This window comes from Herpailurus yagouaroundi, unplaced genomic scaffold (genome assembly GCF_014898765.1).
Source record: "Herpailurus yagouaroundi ecotype Mexico unplaced genomic scaffold, PumYag 100, whole genome shotgun sequence".
NCBI classification, from domain to species: Eukaryota; Metazoa; Chordata; class Mammalia; order Carnivora; family Felidae; genus Herpailurus; species Herpailurus yagouaroundi.
This window is the reverse complement of record NW_024412391.1, coordinates 39067359-39086736: the sequence shown is the minus strand read 5'-3', so window position 1 is coordinate 39086736 and position 19378 is coordinate 39067359. Positions and strand designations below refer to the sequence as shown.

Here is a 19378-nt window from a genome sequence, read left to right as displayed (position 1 = left end):
GTTGTCCTAATACAAAAATCACCCCATTGTTTCTATCATTACAAAAGTGTAAAGACTAAGGCATAAATGCCAGCATTCTGGCACTATTCTAAGGAAGACATTGAAAATTAGGGCAGGGTATTTTTAAACCAATAGGCTTGTAAGCCTATACTTGGTATATAATGTTCTGGCTTACTTTGCCAACAGTCATCTGTTGCAGATGCTTCAAGAGAAGAGCTGTTGGAAAAAAAACACATCAAGTGTAGAAGACATGTTCAAAAATAGAAAATACTACCCTGCAACTATGAACTCTCTTCACGGGAAGTTTTGAAGTTTCAAAGTCTTTGGAATTTTAAATGTGGACTGGAAAATGTGGAAATTGGAATAATTACTTTGTGTGCCTTCACTATGAGGTTAAGGTCTCTGCGCTAACAGTGTTTATTACAAAGAATCTGAAGCAAGAGGTAAGAACTTCGCTTGAATAGCACAAACTGGGTAACTGAATTAGCTATCATGGTTACTTCCTTCTGAGATCATTAACTTTACCTTGGAAAGATATTTACAAATCAATGACTGAAAATTTCTACATCTATATGAAAAAATTTACTTGCCTTTATACAAGTTTTAAAGTATCTGAAGGCAAACTGAATACTTTTTAAAGGCCTACTTGACTCTGTCTTACGGGAAAAGTGAACAAGATTAAATTCATTAACATTGGTTTAAAATGTTGTGAGGCTGCTTTAATTGTGATACTTGCAGAAACATTTACACTATATAAGAATAAGGTAAAGGAAGTTTGAATGGGAAACTGCACACTACTTACATAAGATGCGTATGACTATAATATGGACAGGGTATCAATCAGCAACAGTACTAAATTTCCAAATGAATCCATTTTTGCTACACTTTTCCAGCAACCTGTATTACTTATGATATAGCTTACGTTTTTAATAATGACACTTTCTTAGGACACGGAATAAAACTGTAAGTTTATTATTTCAGTAGCATTGTAAATCAGTTTCATGAAGCATTTAAATAATTCTCCCTAATTAGATTTTCAAGGCAGCAGGGAAAAAAATATATACAAACTAGAAAGTGAAACTTTCTCGATACAGACATAAAGCAAAAATGAAACTGAACATTCTCAGGTCTTTCCTAAGCCTGTTGGGAGAAAGAAAAAAGAAACGGAATAGGAAAAGGTGGGAAAGGAAGAGAAGGAGATAGAAGAAAAATAGATTTCAAAGGCTAGTTATTTAAAAATTGGGAATTTACACCAATTTCCTTAAATAGTAAAACTTGGCTTCTCGGTCAGACTTTTATGGACACTTAAGAAAATACACAATTTCAGAGCTTAGAATTTATTCATATATCCTCCCACCCCCACTGCCTTAATATCTAATAGCATTTTTCAAGAGGAATAAACCAAGGCACATGGAAATTAAGTAATTTATACTGATTACCCTAAGGGTACTCTGAGTTCTTCTGTCCTTGAATTTGTCCTAGAACAACAGCATAGGTGGTAAGCAATATCCAGGGATGCAGGGCTTGGATATACACTGCCAATAAAAACCAAGTAAATTGCTTTAAGAAATGGTGTGCTGTATTACCTAATTTTCCTGATTAAAAAAAAAAAGAAAAAAAACTATAAAAAAATAAGGTAAATTCAATTATTTAAATCTAAGTTAACCATAACATTCTAGGCTTTTACAGTAATATATGTTTGAATCTTAATTTTCAATATACAATTTGTTATAAACCTTAGAGATTGTGATCCAGCTTTTATCAATTCCTAAAACACACCAATATAATTACACTCCATGATATCTTGGCTAAAACTCACAGGCATGTAATAAAAATTATCTTTATTACTAGCCATAATAAATGCTTCCTAATCCTAGGGACACAAAGCATAGCAATCAGCAAAATTAAGTCACAGAGCAACTAAATGAACAACAAAATTGGATCTTACAATGTTTTTTTTTTCCCCTTTGAGAAGAGATTTCTGAGGGTACTTTGCTTTTAGTTAACATTTATATGTGAAACAAGAAGCTCTTAAAATTAGATCCTATAAATTGTAATTTCTGAGACCCAAAGCACTGCAAGGTTATACATATTCATATCTTTGCAAACGTTAAAGTTTTGCATTATACTGCTTTATTCTATTTTTATTTCCTTAATTTGTATTTTTAAATGCCTAAAATGTCACCAAGATACTGAACCAAATAAAAGATAAAGTTAAACAAAAGAAACTCATTTGTTTCCATGAACTGTACACACTTACCCTGAAAGTAACCGGACCAGCTACACCAGCGAAAGAAAATTCTTCCTGTCTGAGAAGTACTAATATAGCACAAGGTGCAACTGAGGGCGGTTCCAAAAGCCTTGGCTAAGCTCTATGCAAAAACAGTCTTGTGACGCATTACTACACAGTGCTTTATTATGCTCTGGGTGACACTTGCTAGCTCTAAGCTAGTCCCCAGCCAGTCAACAGAAAATTATCAACTGAAATAATGTGACACTTAAGAGAAGGTAAATCTGTACTATTAGAGCTGGCAACTTGCTCTGCAAAGAAAAACAGAGCCTCCATATTAACACTTACAAATACTCCCTTCCTCATCCTGTTTTTTGGTTGCCAGTGTACTTGTGGTATATGCACTTTTATGTATGAAACTATAGTGCAACAGAAGGTAAAACAAAATAGGTTGCGGTTGCCAAGGACTGGGGGAGAGGAGAATGGGTAGCCACTGGCTCAATGAGTACAAAGTTTCAATTTGGAAAATGAAGAGTTCTGGAGATGGATGGTGGTGATGGTTGCACAACCTCAGTGTATTTAATGCCACTGAACTGTACACTTAAAAATAGTTAAAACAGGGGCGCCTGGGTGGCGCAGTCGGTTAAGCATCCGACTTCAGCCAGGTCACGCTCTCGCGGTCCGTGAGTTCGAGCCCCGCGTCAGGCTCTGGGCTGATGGCTCAGAGCCTGGAGCCTGTTTCCAATTCTGTGTCTCCCTCTCTCTCTGCCCCTCCCCCGTTCATGCTCTGTCTCTCTCTGTCCCAAAAATAAATAAACGTTGAAAAAAAAATTTAAAAAATAGTTAAAACAGACAGGGGCGCCTCGGTGGCTCGGTCAGTTAAGCATCCAACTTTGGCGCAGGTCGTGATCTCGTGGTCTGTGAGTTCAAGCCCTGGGTCCGGGCTCTCTGTGCTGACAGCTCAGAGCCTGGAGCCTGCTTCAGGTTCTGTCTCCCCCTCTGCCCCTGTCCTGCTCAGTCTTTCTCTCTCTCTCTCTCTCTCTCTCAAAAATAAGTAAACGTTAAAAATATTTAAAATAGTTAAAATAGTAAATTTGATGTTGTATTTTATCACAATTTTTAAAAGATTACCTCATTTAAGACACATGAAAAAATACATGATGCATTTAAGATACATGAAAAAATACATGATGCATTTAAGATACATGAAAAAATACATGATGCATTTAAGATACATGAAAAAATACATGATGCATGCTAAGTGGTCACTAGAATGTTATGAGCCTTTACTACAGGGCACTGGGATTTAAGTGATTTTTATTTTTATGTTTTTCTTCATATTGCCTACACTGCAAATTTTATCAAGACCATGCATGGATTTGCTAAAAAAAAATTTGAACACAATGAAAACTAAGTTTCATTGAAAATTTTGTTAAAAAATGGAAAAACATGCCTTTCCTGTTGGAAATAAGTGGTCAATCTTTTGTGAAGAAAAATATTTTTAACTTTTAAAGAGAACAAGTCTTGTTTTTAACTTGACTAGCAGGACTGCAATATGCTAATGCCATATGTCAGGGCCTCATAGATAAGTTATGCTTACACCCGGGGAAGCTTTATCATTAGGAACATGAGGAAGCTACACTTTCGTAAATAAATTTTTATATCTGCCCTCTCTTTTCTATGTTCAAGAGAAATCGAACTCACATAACATTTCAGTAATCAAATTTGGTGAAGTAGCATGCTATATTAAAAACAAACTCCCAATTTTTGTTAATGAATTTTAAAAAGGCCACTAACAAATTATCCAAACTTGGTATCTACCAAAGGTTAAAAATTTGGTACAGCTATCTTATTTTAATAAGATGAGAAGACTTACAACAAAACATTCTTCTACAAGGAAAATCTTTTATACTCTACTAATGGAGGCTCAAGGGCAACCAGATGATCCTTTTAAAAAATACTCTGTATTATATATGAATATTATGACTTAATTGTCCTGTAATATATCAATGTAGGTAGCCATAATAAGAATTTTAAAGATACCACTTAGAAAGATGACTCAAGATAAGTCATTCTCAACAACAATACAGGATGCTGGAGTCAGAGTTCTTTTTTGGAGGGCTATTTAGAAATACTATTAAAAACTTTAGAAATATACATTCCTTTTGACACAACAATTTTATGCCCTAAGGATTTTATCCTAAGGAAATAAGGCAGTACACAAAGATCTAGTCGCCAAAGATATACAGTTGCCATCTAGTACACAAAGATACATACTACAGACTTGTTTTATAATACTGAGAAATTGTAAACAACCTAAATGCCCAATATCTAAATTATCATTAATATAAAAGAGGTGAATACACTGTGGTATACACATAAAATACAAGATTATAGTTCCCAACATTATTATTAATTGTTAAAATTTATTTACCATGTGTCAGATACTTCTAAGTCCTTGACATACTTCATCTCATATAATACTCATAACCCTATAATGTATGTGTTATCATTATCTTCATTTGATAGGTGAATTAATTAAGGCTATAGCTGGCAAGTGACAGAAATGGATTCAAACTCAGGTCTCTGACTTCGGAATTCATGCCTGTAAATCACTGGACAGTACTGCTCTATGAGATCAATATTTACTCATGTACTGGAGATGTACATGGTCTACTATTGAGTGAAAAAAGTTATGAGAATATCTACAGCAAGAGTCCAATTTGGGGGGAATTCTTTACACAAGCATGGTAAAGTCTAAAATAGAACACATAAGACAGTATCTGTGATGGGATTATGGGACCATTTTTTTTTCTGAGCTTTATACAATGAATTTCATGGGGAACAAAAAATGATTTAAAATGTTACAGTAGTAGCACAAATGTGTATAATCAGAAAAGAACGTTAAAAAATAAATTAAAAAAACACCTGGAGCTAGTCAATATCATGGACAGATGATTTGAAACAGTATTTTCTTTCTTTCTTTTTTTTAACTTAAATCCAAGTTAGTTAACATATAGTGTAATAAGGGTTTCAGGAATTGAATTTAGTGATCCATCTCTTACACAACCCAGTGCCCATCTTAACAAGTGCCTTCCTTAATGCCCATCACCCATTTAGCCCATTCCCCCCATGCAACACCTCTCCAGCAATCCTCAATTTGTTCTTTGTACTTAAGAGTCTCTTATGGTTTGCCTCCCTATTTTTACCTTATTTTTCTTTCCCTTCCCCTATATTCATCTGTTTTGTTTCTTAAATTCCGCATATGAGTGAAATCACAATCAACTAATCTTCAACAAACCAGGAAAGAATATCCAATGGAAAAAAGACAGTCTCTTCAGTAAATAGTATTGGGAAAACTGGACAGCCAAGCAGATAAATGAAACTAGACCATTTTCTTACACCATACATAAAAATAAATTCAAAATGGATGAAAGACCTAAATATAAGACAGGAAACCATCAAAATCTTAGAGGAGAAAACAGTCAACAACCTCTTTGGACCTCGGCCACAACAAGTTCAGACTTGACATGTCTCTGGGGGCAAGGGAAACAAAAACAAAAATGAACTATTGGGACCTCATCAAGATAAACAGCTTCTGCACAACAAAGGAAACGATCAGCAAAACTAAAAGGTACCTGACGGAATGGGAGAAGATATTTGCAAATGACATTTCAGACAAAGGGTTAGTATCCAAAATCTATAAAGAACTTATCAAACTCAACACCCAAAAAACAAATAATCCAGTGAAGAAATGGGCAAAAGACATGAATAGACACTTTTCCAAAGAAGACATCCAGATGGCTAACAGACACATGAAAAGATGTCCAATATTACTCATCATCAGGGAAATGCAAACCAAAACCACAGTGAGATACCACTTCACACCTGTCAGAATGGCTAAAATTAACAACTCAGGAAAAAACAGATGTTGGCGAGGATGTGGAGAAAGGGGAACACTTCTGCTGTTGGTGGGAATGCAAACTGGTGCAGCCACTCTGGAGAACAGTATGGAAGTTCCTCAAAAAATTAAAAATTCAGCTACCCTATGACCTAGCAATTGCGCTACTAGGTATTTATCCAAAGGATAAAAAAATGCTGATTCGAAAGTACACATGCACCCCAATGTTTATAGCAGCACTATCAACAATAGTCAAATTATGGAAAGAGCCCAAATATCCATCAAATAATGAATGGATAAAGAAGATGTGGTATATATATGCAATGGAATATTACTCAGTGATCAGAAATAATGAAATCATGGGGTGCTTGGGTGGCTTAGTTGGTTGAGTGTCCGACTCTTAATTGCAGCTCAGGTCATGATCTCAGGGTTTGTTGAGTTCGAGCCCTGCGTCGGGCTCTGCGCTCATAGACCAAAGCCTGCTTAGGATTCTCTCTCTCTCTCTCTCTCTCTCTCTCTCTCTCTCTGCCCCTCCCCCATGCATGCTTCCTCTTTCTCTCTCAAAATAAATAAATAAAGTTAAAAAAAGAATGAAATCTTGACATTTGCAATGTAGAGGAACTAGAATGTGTTATGCTAAACGAAACAAGTCAGTTAGTGAAACAGTATTTCTAATGGGGAGACAAAAGCAAGGAATTCACCCAGTTTGCTCTAAAATAAAACAAAATACAGGGGCGCCTGGGTGGCTCAGTCGGTTGAGCATCCGACTTTGGCTCAGGTCATGATCTCACAGCTCGTGAGTTCGAGCCCCGCGTCGGGCTCTGTGCTGACAGCTCAGAGCCTGGAGTCTGCTTCTGCTTCTGTGTCTCCCTCTCTCTCTGCCCCTAACCCACTCGCACTGTGTCTCTGTCTCTGTCAAAAATAAATAAACATTAAAAAAAAAATTAAAAAAAAAAAACAAAATACAGTATGAAAAGAAAGATGACTAGTATATTATCAAAGAGGTAGAAGATAGCTTTGGTGCCCTGGTGTTCTGTCCTGCTAGTCTAAGGAAAGGAGAGAGGAAACAGGAGTATGGCTTCCTGACTACAGGGAACTTTTCCCACAGTTTAATTCCACCCAGTGGGTATATGAACTGGGGGTTGGATGGGATGTCTGGTGGGCTATCCCTCCAAATGGGACTAACATTTTTCAAGCACTTTCTTACCTTGTGTGTCAGAGTCCCAGAAGCATGCAATGGACTTTTATATATTGTGGGACCAAGGGCAGGGGCTACCCTAAGATGGCCCACTTTAGAATAAAGATTATTTTGAGTTAAAAATAATCAAGACCCCGCAGATTTAGGAAAAGCTCTTTACCTCCACCCTCCTACCCCTTACAACTGCCTATAATAATTCAGATAAAAGACCTTCTCCAGAAAGACAGCTATCATCATAGATAACTACACTACTATAAATTAGGTAGAGTGGACAGAGAGGAACCTAGCAAGGCCTCTTTGATCCAAGTTCTCTCTTTGTCCCACCATTTCTAAGTGGCCCAGCAAATATTTGTTTATTCTTCCTCAGGCTTGCATTCCTTCCCTTTGAAGACTCAGACCCCTTCTCCTTGTTCACAATGACACACATACTTCATTCTGCCTGTCTTTGGAATTTCCATGTCTTTGTGGGTTCTCCAGATGTATGCTATTAAGTTTGATTTTTCCTCCTGTTAATCTGTCTCATGTCAATTTGATTCTTAGCCTATCGAAAAGGACCTTGAGGGGACAGGATATTCTTGCTCCCTGGTAACATGTTCCATTTTAATTTATTCAGTAAAGCCTTATAAAAAAGATAATATTCCCTCTTTATTGTTGATAAGAAATCTAAGGTCTGAAGGGGTTACTTATTACTTATATGACTTTTCTCTTATTACATCATGCTGTTTCTAGGCAATAATATACACATAACACATGAGAGGGCTAAAGATATCTGTGAATAAGAATAATGTTTTGAAACTGTGCCACAAAAAAAAAAAAAAAAAAAAAAGAACAAGAACACAAACACAATCAAAGTACAGAGAAAAAGAAAATGAATTTTGTTTGAAATCGCTCTCAGATACGATGTTTTGTTTTTGAGAGGGAATATAAAGGTTTTAGAAGTAAGAAGTTGGAGGCTTTTTAGCAGCACAATGAAGACCATTCAGTAGTGGACTTGATGACTGGTCCCTGTTGCCTTGGGAGTTTCTTTACTCCTGGTCATAGAAACAGAAATCACTCATGAAGCTCCTAAAGGAAACTCTACACTTGTAATTGATATGCCAAAGAGCACAGAACTTCTTGTACAGGACTCAAATCTGTGGAAGATTTGTCTCCCCTTATAACACTGAAACTGGCTGTCTTTATCAATGAGAGAAAAAGATACCCATTTGTACTTCTGAGTAACTGAGTAACTAGTTACAACTTTTCAGATACTGTCAATTATTCAATCAACTTGAAAAGCTAAAAATGATCACTTCATATTTGCCATCAAAAAGTTTCTCAAGATTTTGAAATAATGAAAAAACAAAAAGTCCACAGAAAATCAAATCTATCTGTTTAAACCTTAATAACTTATTGATTGATTGATTCATTTTCCCTTTAATCTTGGGGCTGAGAAGTAAAGGGAATAAAAGTACTTCATTACTTCATAGTTGTATGTGAAAGAAATCCCTTCACAATTCTACATAAAACCTGTAGTAAGTATACTTTATTTCTCAACTATTTAATCTAAGACATAACTACTAACTCAGTTTACTATAATCCTATAATTTGGCTATGGAATGTATTTTTAAACTCCAATCTGAATGTGACTGACATCCTAGGAAAGTATTCCAAACAAAACAATAAAATCATATAAGAAAGACCATTCAGTAGGAGGTGAGATGCAATACTCTCTGTAAGGATTCTTGCAAAACTTGTTTCTGCTAATTCCTGTAATTGCTGTATGATATATATAGAAAGATGATTTTTTAAACATGTAAAACATCCATCTAAGCATTTAACTTCTCTTATAACTCCTCTAAAGAAGGCAAGAGTCAACTAACTTCAACACTGTGACTGATCAACACAGAATTGAAACAGATGTTAATGTTTATATGAATACGATTTTAAATGTTTAAGGAGCCAAATCAGAGATGGAACAATGAATGCTTCCATTTTGGGATGAACAGGAAGTAAAGATCTTCTGTAAGTTTCTTCTCATTTAAAATCATTCCAGGGGCGCCTGGGTGGCTCAGTCAGTTGAGCATCCGACTTCGGCTCAGGTCACGATCTCACTGTCCGTGGGTTCGAGCCCCGCGTCGGGCTCTGTGCTGCTGCTCAGAGCCTGGAGCCTGTTTCCGATTCTGTGTCTCCCTCTCTCTGACCCTCCCCCGTTCATGCTCTGTCTCTTTCTGTCTCAAAAATAAATAAATGTTAAAAAAAAAAAATTAAAAAAATAAATAAATAAAATCATTCCAAAAAGTTATCCTATTAGGTGACTGTTAGTGAAGTTGACTGCTGCATTTATGAATTTACAGGCATATATGCAAACTGAGGAAAACCTATGGTTCTAATCTCAATGCATTTCTTTTTTTTTTTTTTTTTTTTATTTTTTTTCAACGTTTATTTATTTTTGGGACAGAGAGAGACAGAGCATGAACGGGCGAGGGGCAGAGAGAGAGGGAGACACAGAATCGGAAACAGGCTCCAGGCTCCGAGCCATCAGCCCAGAGCCCGACGCGGGGCTCGAACTCACGGAGCGCGAGATCGTGACCTGGCTGAAGTCGGACGCTTAACCGACTGCGCCACCCAGGCGCCCCTCAATGCATTTCTTAAAAACTCTGCAAAAATCTAGGATTGAGTAACTTAATTTTCAGAAACTCAAATCCAGTTCTCGAACATGGTTTATAACTTTTTAAACTTAAAAAGTAATAAATTCTGTAGTTTAAACTCCTTTAGAGGAAATGACATGTATGTTGCAACAGGTAGGTCAAGTTCAAGAAAATTGGGGGCACCTGGGTGGCTCAGTTGGTTGGGCACCCGACTTTGGTCCCCTGTTGGGCTCTGTGCTGACACCTCCGAGCCTGGAGCCTGTTTCGGATTCTGAGTCTCCCTCTCTGCCCCTCCCCAGTTCCTGCTATCTCTCTCTCTCAAAAATAAATAAAAACATTAAAAAAAAAAGTTCAAGAAAACTGGATGTAATACTGTATCATTAATGAAGGGAGTCTTCACTGGCTCTCTTCTGAAAGGCACTATGTTCTAATATTCCAAGATGCTTAGCACTGAAATTGTTGTTTCCATTTTATTATATCTGATCTCTGTACCTGAAATGGAACAAGAAGAAAAACTTTGTTTTAATTTTGGACTCCTTCCACAATCACACAGTTGGTATTCTGTCTGTTGAAAAGAAACAGTATTGTTTAAGATTGTTCTTTTGGTACGGGTTATACTAAAAAAATAGCAAAAATGGTTATGCTATTTATGCTTTTATAGTTCATGTTATTATATCCAATACCTCTAAATGGAGAGTACAAAGACTTAACTTACTATCTTCTTTTTGCTCTGCAGGATAAACTCATTTAAAAAATAGAAAGGTAAGAAAATGATGAAGAAATTTATTTTGAAAGAGATTCAAGTTTATAAATAACTTATAGCAAAGGATTACTTGAAATTATACAGAGGATGAGTGAGAACTTGAGTTTTAAAAGTATGTAAATAGAAAAAAACCACAAAATATAGTCCTAAAAGGACTAAAAAAACTTCCTTAAATATTAATAAACTCAGTATGTTAGACCAAAGTACTTAATTTAACCTATGAAAAGTTTTGGTAACATATGTTCAACAATGGAACGTGTGTTCATCAGAATGGAACTTATAAAAGTAGGTTTATCAGAGAATGGCCTTCAAAGTGCTTTATACTTTATAGTCAGGCGTCATACTGGTGATCTCTTTCAAACTTTTAAAGGCCTCCATGCTAGATATAAACTGCTTAACAACACATAAAAAAGAGGTTAAGCTATCCAATTCCATTTATGAAACTAGTATAAAACCCTGAAACAAAAGCCTATCAAAAATAGTACAAAAGGGGGGGGGGTACCTGGGTGGCTCAGTCAGTTAAACTTGCAACTTCGGCTCAGGTCATGATCTTACCTCTGTGGGTTCAAGCCCTATGTCAGGCTCTGTGCTGACAGCTCAGAGCCTGGAGCCTGCTTCGGATTCCATGTCTCCCTCTCTCTCTCTCTGTCCCTCCCCCGCTCATGCTCTGTCTCTCTCTCCCTCAAAAATAAATAAACATTAAAAAAAATTTTGAGGGGGGGGCGCCTGGGTGGTTCAGTCGGTTAAGCGTTCCACTTCAGCTCAGGTCATGATCTCGCGGTCCGTGAGTTCGAGCCCCTGTACACAGTACAGGCTGTGTACTGACAGCTCAGAGCCTGAAGCCTGTTTCAGATTCTGTGTCTCCCTCTCTCTCTGACCCTCCCCCATTCATGCTCTGTTTCTCTCTGTCTCAAAAATAAAAAAAACGTTAAAAAAATTTTTTTTAAGTAGTACAAAAAGGGGATACATAACTTAAGTTCACGTATGAATATAGATACAAAAGTCCTAGGGGTGCCTGGGTGGCTCAGTCCGTTGAACGTCGGACTTCAGCTCAGGTCATGAACTTGCAGTTCGTGGGTTTGAGCCCCGCATAGGGCTGGCTCTGTGCTGACAGCTCAGAGCCTGGAACCTGCTTCAGACTCTGTGTCTCCCTCTCTTTCTATTCCTCCCCTACTTGTACACTATCTCTCTTTCTCAAAAATAAATAAAAATTAAAAAAAAAAAAAGTAAAAAACAGTCCTAAATAATAATGCAGTAACAAGCTAAATTCAATAGTATAGATAATCACTCAACATGGCTGAATCAAATATATCATAAAACTCAATTAACAGTCATTACAGAGGAATAAAGGATCACAGCTGACTGTATTTTCTTCTTCATATTCTTTGGTATTTTCTAAATTTTCTGTAATGAACCTATCTTATGCCCAGAAGAAAACAAATATTATTTTTAAAAAGTTACATGGCCTGGGGTGCCTGGGTGGCTCAGTTGGTTAAGCATCTGACTTCAGCTCAGATCATGATCTCATGGTTCATGAGTTCAAGCCCCAAGTTGGGCTCTGTGCTGAGGCTCAGAGCCTGAAGCCTGCTTTGGATTCTGTGTCTCCCTCTTCCTCTGCCACTCCTCACCTACACTGTCTCTCTCTCTGTCCCAAAAATAAAATTAAACATTAAAAAAAATTTTTTAGGGGTGCCTGGGTGGCTCAGTTGGTTAAGTGTCTGACTTTAGCTCAGGTCATGATCTCGCAACTCGTGAGTTTGAGCCCCATGTCAGGCTCTGTGCTGATAGCTCAGAGCCTGGAGCCTGCTTCGGATTCTGTGTCTCCCTCTCTCTCTGCCCCTCCCCAACTCATTCTCTCTCTCTCTCTCTCAAGAATAAACACTAAAAAACTTTTTTTTTTAATAAAAAAAAAGTTACATGACCCAAAATGTAAGAATGAAGAAATACATATAATGCTACTACATCTTTGGACAAAATGGGCATGCCATATGTTAAGCCATATTTATGAAGGTAAAATGAAAATTATCTATTGAGGTAAAATCCTACCTTACTACTTTTTCTGGAGTAGCCTTCCTCATTCTTTGGCTGGGAGGATAAACTAATGAGTAAGCTACACAAACTATTTAAACAATATGTTAGATTCTCCTCCCACTCTGTATATCGAATGAAGTCATAATGTGTAAATGAGGAGTCATATACAAATTAAGCTCCGTAAAGCATTATAAAGAATTAGTACATTGGTTTAAAGAAGGCATTTAGGTGGGTGGGGAATTGGGATAAAAAGATAAAGGGGATTAAGAAGTACAAAGTGCCTGCGTGGCTCAGTCGGTTAAGCGTCCAACTTCAGCTCAGGTCAAGATCTCACGGTTTGTGGGTTCAAGCCCGTGCCGGGGCTCTGTGCTGACAGCTCGGAGCCTGAAGCCTGCATTGGATTCTGTGTCTCCCTCTATCTCTGCCCCTCCCCCATTCACGCTCTGTTTCTCTCTCTCAAAAATAAATAAACATTGAAAAAAAAAAAGAAACACCAACTGGAAGTTATGAAATAAAGTCACAGAGATGAAAAGTAGGGCATAGGAAATATAGTCAATAACACTGTATAATCTTGTATTGTGAAGATGACAACTACACTTATCATGGTGAGCATGAACTGTTGAATCACTATGTTATACACCTGAAACTAACAGAATACTGTATGTCAACTACACTTCAATAAAAAGAAGCAGCAGCAGTCAATAGCACACATTTAAAGATTTGAAAGGAGGGTCACTCTTAGACTACTCAAAAATGGAAGTGAAATAAAAAGACATGGAAAAATACATTCCTAACATACTCTCATGGTTAAAATCATTATAAAACCCCTTGCAAATCAAGAAAAATAACTTAGACAATTCAGAAAAGAAGAAAATAAATGGCCACTATTATTTTTAAAGGTTCAGCTGAATATTTAAAAACATATTATTTGGTTAAAAATGAGAAAAAAAAAATGACACCTCTTCCCAGGAAAACAGGGAGCTAGGTACTTGTATATACTGCTGGTGGAAATGTAAATTGGTACAAACTTTTCAGGGGGTAACCCGAGAGTACATTCAAAAGCCTTAGATTTGTGCATGCCCTTTGACCTAGCATTCTACTTAAACAGTCACTGATTTGCAAAGATGCTACATGAATATTTACTGATCCATTATTTACCATAATGAAAAATGGAAAACAATCTAAATGCTCAACAATGAAGAACTTGCTAAAATAAATTATGATATAATAACATAAAGGAATATAATAATCTAAAATAAGTATAGACCTGGTAAGGAATAAATTAATAAATGAATAATCCTATTAAAAACAATGTTACAGGGGCACCTGGGTGGCTCAGTCCATTAAGTGCCTGGCTCTTGATTTTAGCTCAGGTCATGATGTCATAGTTGGTGAATTCAAGTGCTACACTGGGCTCTGCACTGATAGTGCTGAGCCTGCTTGGGATTCTCTCTCTCCCTCTCTCTCTGTCCCTTCCCTGCTAGTGCTATAGCTCTCTCAAAATAAATAAGTAAACTTAAAAATATAAAAATAAAAACAATGCTACAATATAATCTCATGCTGGGACAAAGGACAATAGTTACATGCATAGAGAAACAAAGGAGTACACTAAAATCTGTTGTTTTTTTAAGCTGGTGAAAATTGCTGATTATTTCTTTCTGTTTATCTAGATGTAGTAATTTTTTTATATCAGCATGCATTATATCATATAAAATAAAAAGATAATCAGGGTAAAATTAAGCTTAAAACAGGTAAATTAAAAGGGAGAAATTCTTTATAAAAAACTGGATCTAATTCAGGTACTCATGAGTCCTTAACTATTAAAACTTCCCTAAACCAGAACCATGACTGGAAATCCACACATGTGAACTTCATTAATAAATTTTTAAACATCTATACTCTATCATATGATATGCTTGTTTTTAGTGTATTAGAGGGGATTCAAAATTAGTGAAATACATGTAGAAGCTTTATTCTTTATAAAAACCCATGTTTCTCATACAACTTTAGTGAAATTAAATTTCAGTAACTGAAAATGATATTATAATTATATATGCCAAGCCTGTAAGTATGCTACTCAGGTCAATTTAACCATGTACGAATTATGATTGCAGGCCAGCAAGGATTAGGCCCTAGAGGGCTAGGTACTCAGGTGAAAAACTGTTGCTCAACATTCTCTCTCCATTCCGATCTTTTTCTTTTTCTTCTTTAGAGTTTTATTTATTTATTTTGAGAGATGGGGAGGGGCAGAGAGAGAAGGAGAGAGACAGAATCCCAAGCAGGCTCTGCAGTGGCACTGTCAGTGTAGAGCTCGATAAGGGGCTTGAACTCACTAACCATGAGATCATGACCTGAGCCAAAATCAAGAGTCAGACGCTTAACCAACTGAGCCACCGAGGTGCCCCTCCATTCCCAATCTTTTTAACTTTAAGAAAGATGTATGATGATATAATTAGACATTCTGATTTATCTCCAGGCCTGAGAGCTCAAACAGAATACTGTTTAGAGACAATTATTAAATCATTACTTAGTATGAACCTCCTTTAAGAGAACATCATGTCTACAAGACAGCTGTGAAAAGAATTGCTTTACTTCAAGAAGGAAGAAAAGAGGATCAGCATTTATTGAATAACTACTATGTGGTAAACACAGTTTGGCACTATATGCATATCATCTCTTTTTTAATCTTAACAACCCAGGGTAGATATTTAGAATGCACTGTTGGAATTCTCCTAAAGGCATTATTTAAAATACCAAGTAAAATAAACAATACAAACACAAAGACAGAACATATTCTTAATATAATACCCTGAAAGAAACAAGGGGGCAGAAGAGTTTTTAGGTGAATCTTCTCCATTCTGGAGAACTGGAAATTGAGACTTAGAAATTGTCCAAGGCTAGGGGTGCCTGGGTGGCTCAGTCGATTAAGCAGCCGACTCTTGGTCTTGGCTCAGGTCATGATCTCACAGTTGTGAGACTGAGCCCCACATTGGGCTCTGAGCTGAATGTGGAGCGTGCTTGGGATTCTCTCTTCTTCTCTCTGCCCCTCCCCTGCTCATGCTCTTTCTGTCTCTCTCAAAGTACATAAACTTTTTTTTAAAACCACAAAATTTTCCAAGGCTAAACCATCAGAATGTGGCAGTGCTTAGTCTGAACCAAGGATTCACCAACTACTAAACTCGCAAACATTATATGTTATGACTTCATTCCCTTACCAGATACTCTAGAGTTCAAGTCAGCAATTATGAAACTTGTTAAATAAATTATTTTATCTTTACTATATAAGATACAATACTTACAAATTACAGAATAACTGAATTAATTATGGAACACTAGATTTCCCCATCCTACCAAAACTAAGCCATGTGACAAAACCATCAAAAAGATGAAATAGAATAAAGTATTTAACTTGGAAAGAGAAAAAAAATTTTAAAAAAATTTTAAACATTTATTTGTGAGAGACAGAGAGAGACAGCATGAGCAGGGAAGGGGCAGAGAAGAGAGGGAGACACAGAATCTTTGAAGCAGGCTCCAGGCTCTGAGTTGTTAGCATAGAGCCCAGCACAAGATCATGACCTGAGCAGAAGTGAGACGCTTAACCAACTGGGCCACCCAGGCGTCCGGAAAGAGATAAAATTTTTAAAGATCAGCAACACAATAACACTTCATTAAAGCAATTCTTATTCCCAAGTGGGAAGCAGGCTTTCTTTAAGCATACTGAGGGCTGGTCTGCTGCTTACTAAGCTAGTTCCTAAGCAAAATAATACATATTATGACAATATTACTAGCTGGACTGTGTTTTTAAGGATTAAATAAAGTAAACATGCACAGTGAATTTAGCCATAAGTAGACACCCCCAAATTTTAGTTCCTTTCTCCTAGTCACAGGATGATAGGGCAGTGCCCAGCTAACCCAAATGGGAATCAGTTTCTAAGTGTTTTCTAGTGGTAGCCCCAGGGTAGCCCCCTGTTTTCTTGAAGTCACTTCAGCGGGTTTCTGTTTTGCCACTTTTCACTATGCTGTTATGCTTAGGTTCTCACGCTTTTCCTATCTCCCTCCATCAAAATCGACTGAGGGTCTCATTACTTTAGAACACTAATGGTGTCACAGAGAAATCTAGATAAATTTTGGGGTTTTTTGATGATGGTGTTTTGAACCCAGGCTCTGAGTGGGGCATTTGATGTAAAATAAACGAGAGGGCTGTGCCATGACAAGGCTTCAGAGATAAAATGGGGACAGGAAGGATCTTGCGGGAACCCACATCACGTTAAACATGTGACTATCTATTTCCACCCACTTACAAGCAGGAACTTGCCAAACAAATTAAGCAACCTTCCAATCAACCACTAAACAAAATGCTGTAATCTACTAGCACCTTGCAAATGAGGAAAATAAACAACATATATGGAAAAAAAATAGACAATGGAATTTACATCTATAATGGCAGAAGAGTGTCAGTTGGTTTAAATTTTATAGATTAATGGTTTGTAAGGGCAAAACAATAACTTTCCCTCTACCCTTTTATGTTCTTTGCTGAGACCACCCACACTAAAAAGATTAACAGAAAAGAAATCCTTAATTTCACACCTACGGGAACCCACAAAGATAAGAGACCTAAAAGCAGTCAGGCAATTGAGGCTTATAAACCATCCTGAGCTAAGCAGAAAGGGGTAGAGGTCTGGAGCTTCAAAGGGGAGGAAGGCAATTCCAGTAAAATGAGAAGAGCAACATTTGCCTCCGTGCAGGTAAATCTCTCAGATAAAAGAGCAATCTCTGGTAATAGCTCTCTTCCTGGTACACGCCCCTTTCTAAATTCTTTTAGGCAGGTAGAAGGGCAGCAAAAAGCTTTTCCTGACCCCTCTGGGTCTTGACTGGCTTCAGTTCACAATAATTCACATGACAAAGTGGCACATTTTGGGATGGCAAACCTTTAGGTTTAAGCAGCAATGAGAGAGTAAACATAAAAATGTATAAACATGAAAGGTAATTTAGAAAGCCAGCACTAAGCCATAGCAAAGAGAAGTCTGCCACCTGCTGACACAAAAATGAAATTGTGTAGATTTCCTTCATTGACATTTTTAAAGGTGGGGGGGAACCTCAGATAAGGTTCATGGCACTGGGTTTCAAATAACTTACTGTACTGAGGAGACAAATTACAATCCCTAATTTAAAAGAGAATAGGGATTAAAATTGGATTTCAGGTTCTTTATAGGCTTAATTCAGTACCTCTAAATAAGGTGATGTCTGAATTATTTTAAATGCAAACAAAAAAGAAATATATGGAAATGATTTAACAAATTGTAGGAAACATTCAAACTGCTACGATGAATTAATGATAATCCAAGATACTTTGTAAAAATTATAAAATCTGTGGGGGAGGAAAAATAATTTTGCCTATACCCTTCTAGGTTCTTGGCCAAAACTCTCCTATAGTAAGAGACAGATTAATAGGAGAAAAACAAACACAAGTTTAATAACATGTATACTTCCTGTATACATGGGAGATACCCAGGAAAACTAAGTAACTCCCTGAAATGGCCCAAACCACCATCTTCAATACCATCTCGAGTTAAAGCAAAAAGAAGATGGCAGATTTTGAGGTTACCAATCCTGTTCCCTTTTAAATCCTACAGATTTCACCTCTGCAATCCACCAATTTTCTGTCCCCTTTTTACTACTTACGCCCATAGCAGTCTAGGGCTTCATTCTCTTTAATCCAGGCTTATTTTAATTCCTGCTCCTTGAGTGTGACAGAGTATCGCCCCAACATATGCCTCTTTGGCACAAAGATTATTTTGAGCTGATAATTTCAGAGAAACTGTAGACACCGGAGAAGATCTGAAAAGAGCAGAAGTTCTGTTTTGCAAGGGAAATTTACATTTATAAAGGAAATCTCCATTTCTGTGTGTGTCTCCATCTCAGTACCAAAAGAGAAGGAAGAGAAAGATGATGAAAGCACCTCTAACTCAAATCAATGGAGAGAATGCATTTAAATCTGCACATCAACCCTTACTCAAGTTTACCATACTTTTCTTCCACCCATCCCACAACAGGCCTCTTTCATGACCTTTTCTCTCTTTGTCTTTAGCTGTAGATGGTATAATTTTAAAGCACCCAGGAGAGTTACTCATTTTTCCCAAGGTATCTCTCATGTACATGTGCTAATAAAACTTGTTTGTTTTTCTCTTGTTAATTCTAACTTTTGACATAGGGTCCCAGCACAGAACTTAGAAAGGCAGAGGGAAAATTATCTTTTCCTCACACTGCTCATCTCTTGATTCTAGTTATGCTAATTTCATATACTTTAGTTACCAGATTAAGCACACTAAAATGCATTCCAGATCTTACCACTGATTATTTAAAATGAATATAACACACTCAAAGGCTCTTCAGCAAATTAATTACAAATACCTTACTACTGATAATGAAGATGCTTCTACACTGTGGTCCCAACACAGGTTTTAAAAGGTTTCTTTCAATTAACCAGTTTTTAAAAAAATAAACATGGTCATGTTACTTCAAACACTACAGAACATTAAAGGATGAAAAAGTAGAAATCTCCTTCCCCAGTCTCATCCTCCCAAGTTCCACCATAACTAGTAACAACTACAAACAGCTTCTAGTA

The 19378-nt window shown here is 36.9% G+C and overlaps 2 protein-coding genes across 8 annotated transcripts in view; both read right to left on the bottom strand.

Moving 5' to 3' along the window:
• RP9 (RP9 pre-mRNA splicing factor) overlaps positions 1-19378 on the bottom strand; it is a 214575-nt gene that overhangs the window by 115033 nt on the left and 80164 nt on the right. The gene's annotated exons all lie outside the window — the stretch shown is intronic.
• The window catches only part of NT5C3A (5'-nucleotidase, cytosolic IIIA), a 55649-nt gene that overhangs the window by 18696 nt on the left and 17575 nt on the right, over positions 1-19378 (bottom strand). Inside the window, exons 1-2 of one of the 5 annotated variants that reach the window (XM_040472296.1) lie at positions 2261-2378; positions 1440-1535 (exon numbers count right to left, since the gene is read on the bottom strand). The exons of 2 other annotated variants lie outside the window; for them this stretch is intronic. The gene's annotated coding sequence lies outside the window, so the exon portion shown is untranslated. Of the gene's footprint in view, positions 1-1439; positions 1536-2260; positions 2379-19378 lie in introns of those variants that run through there. 2 more of the 5 variants (XM_040472297.1, XM_040472299.1) reach the window with 2 other exon arrangements.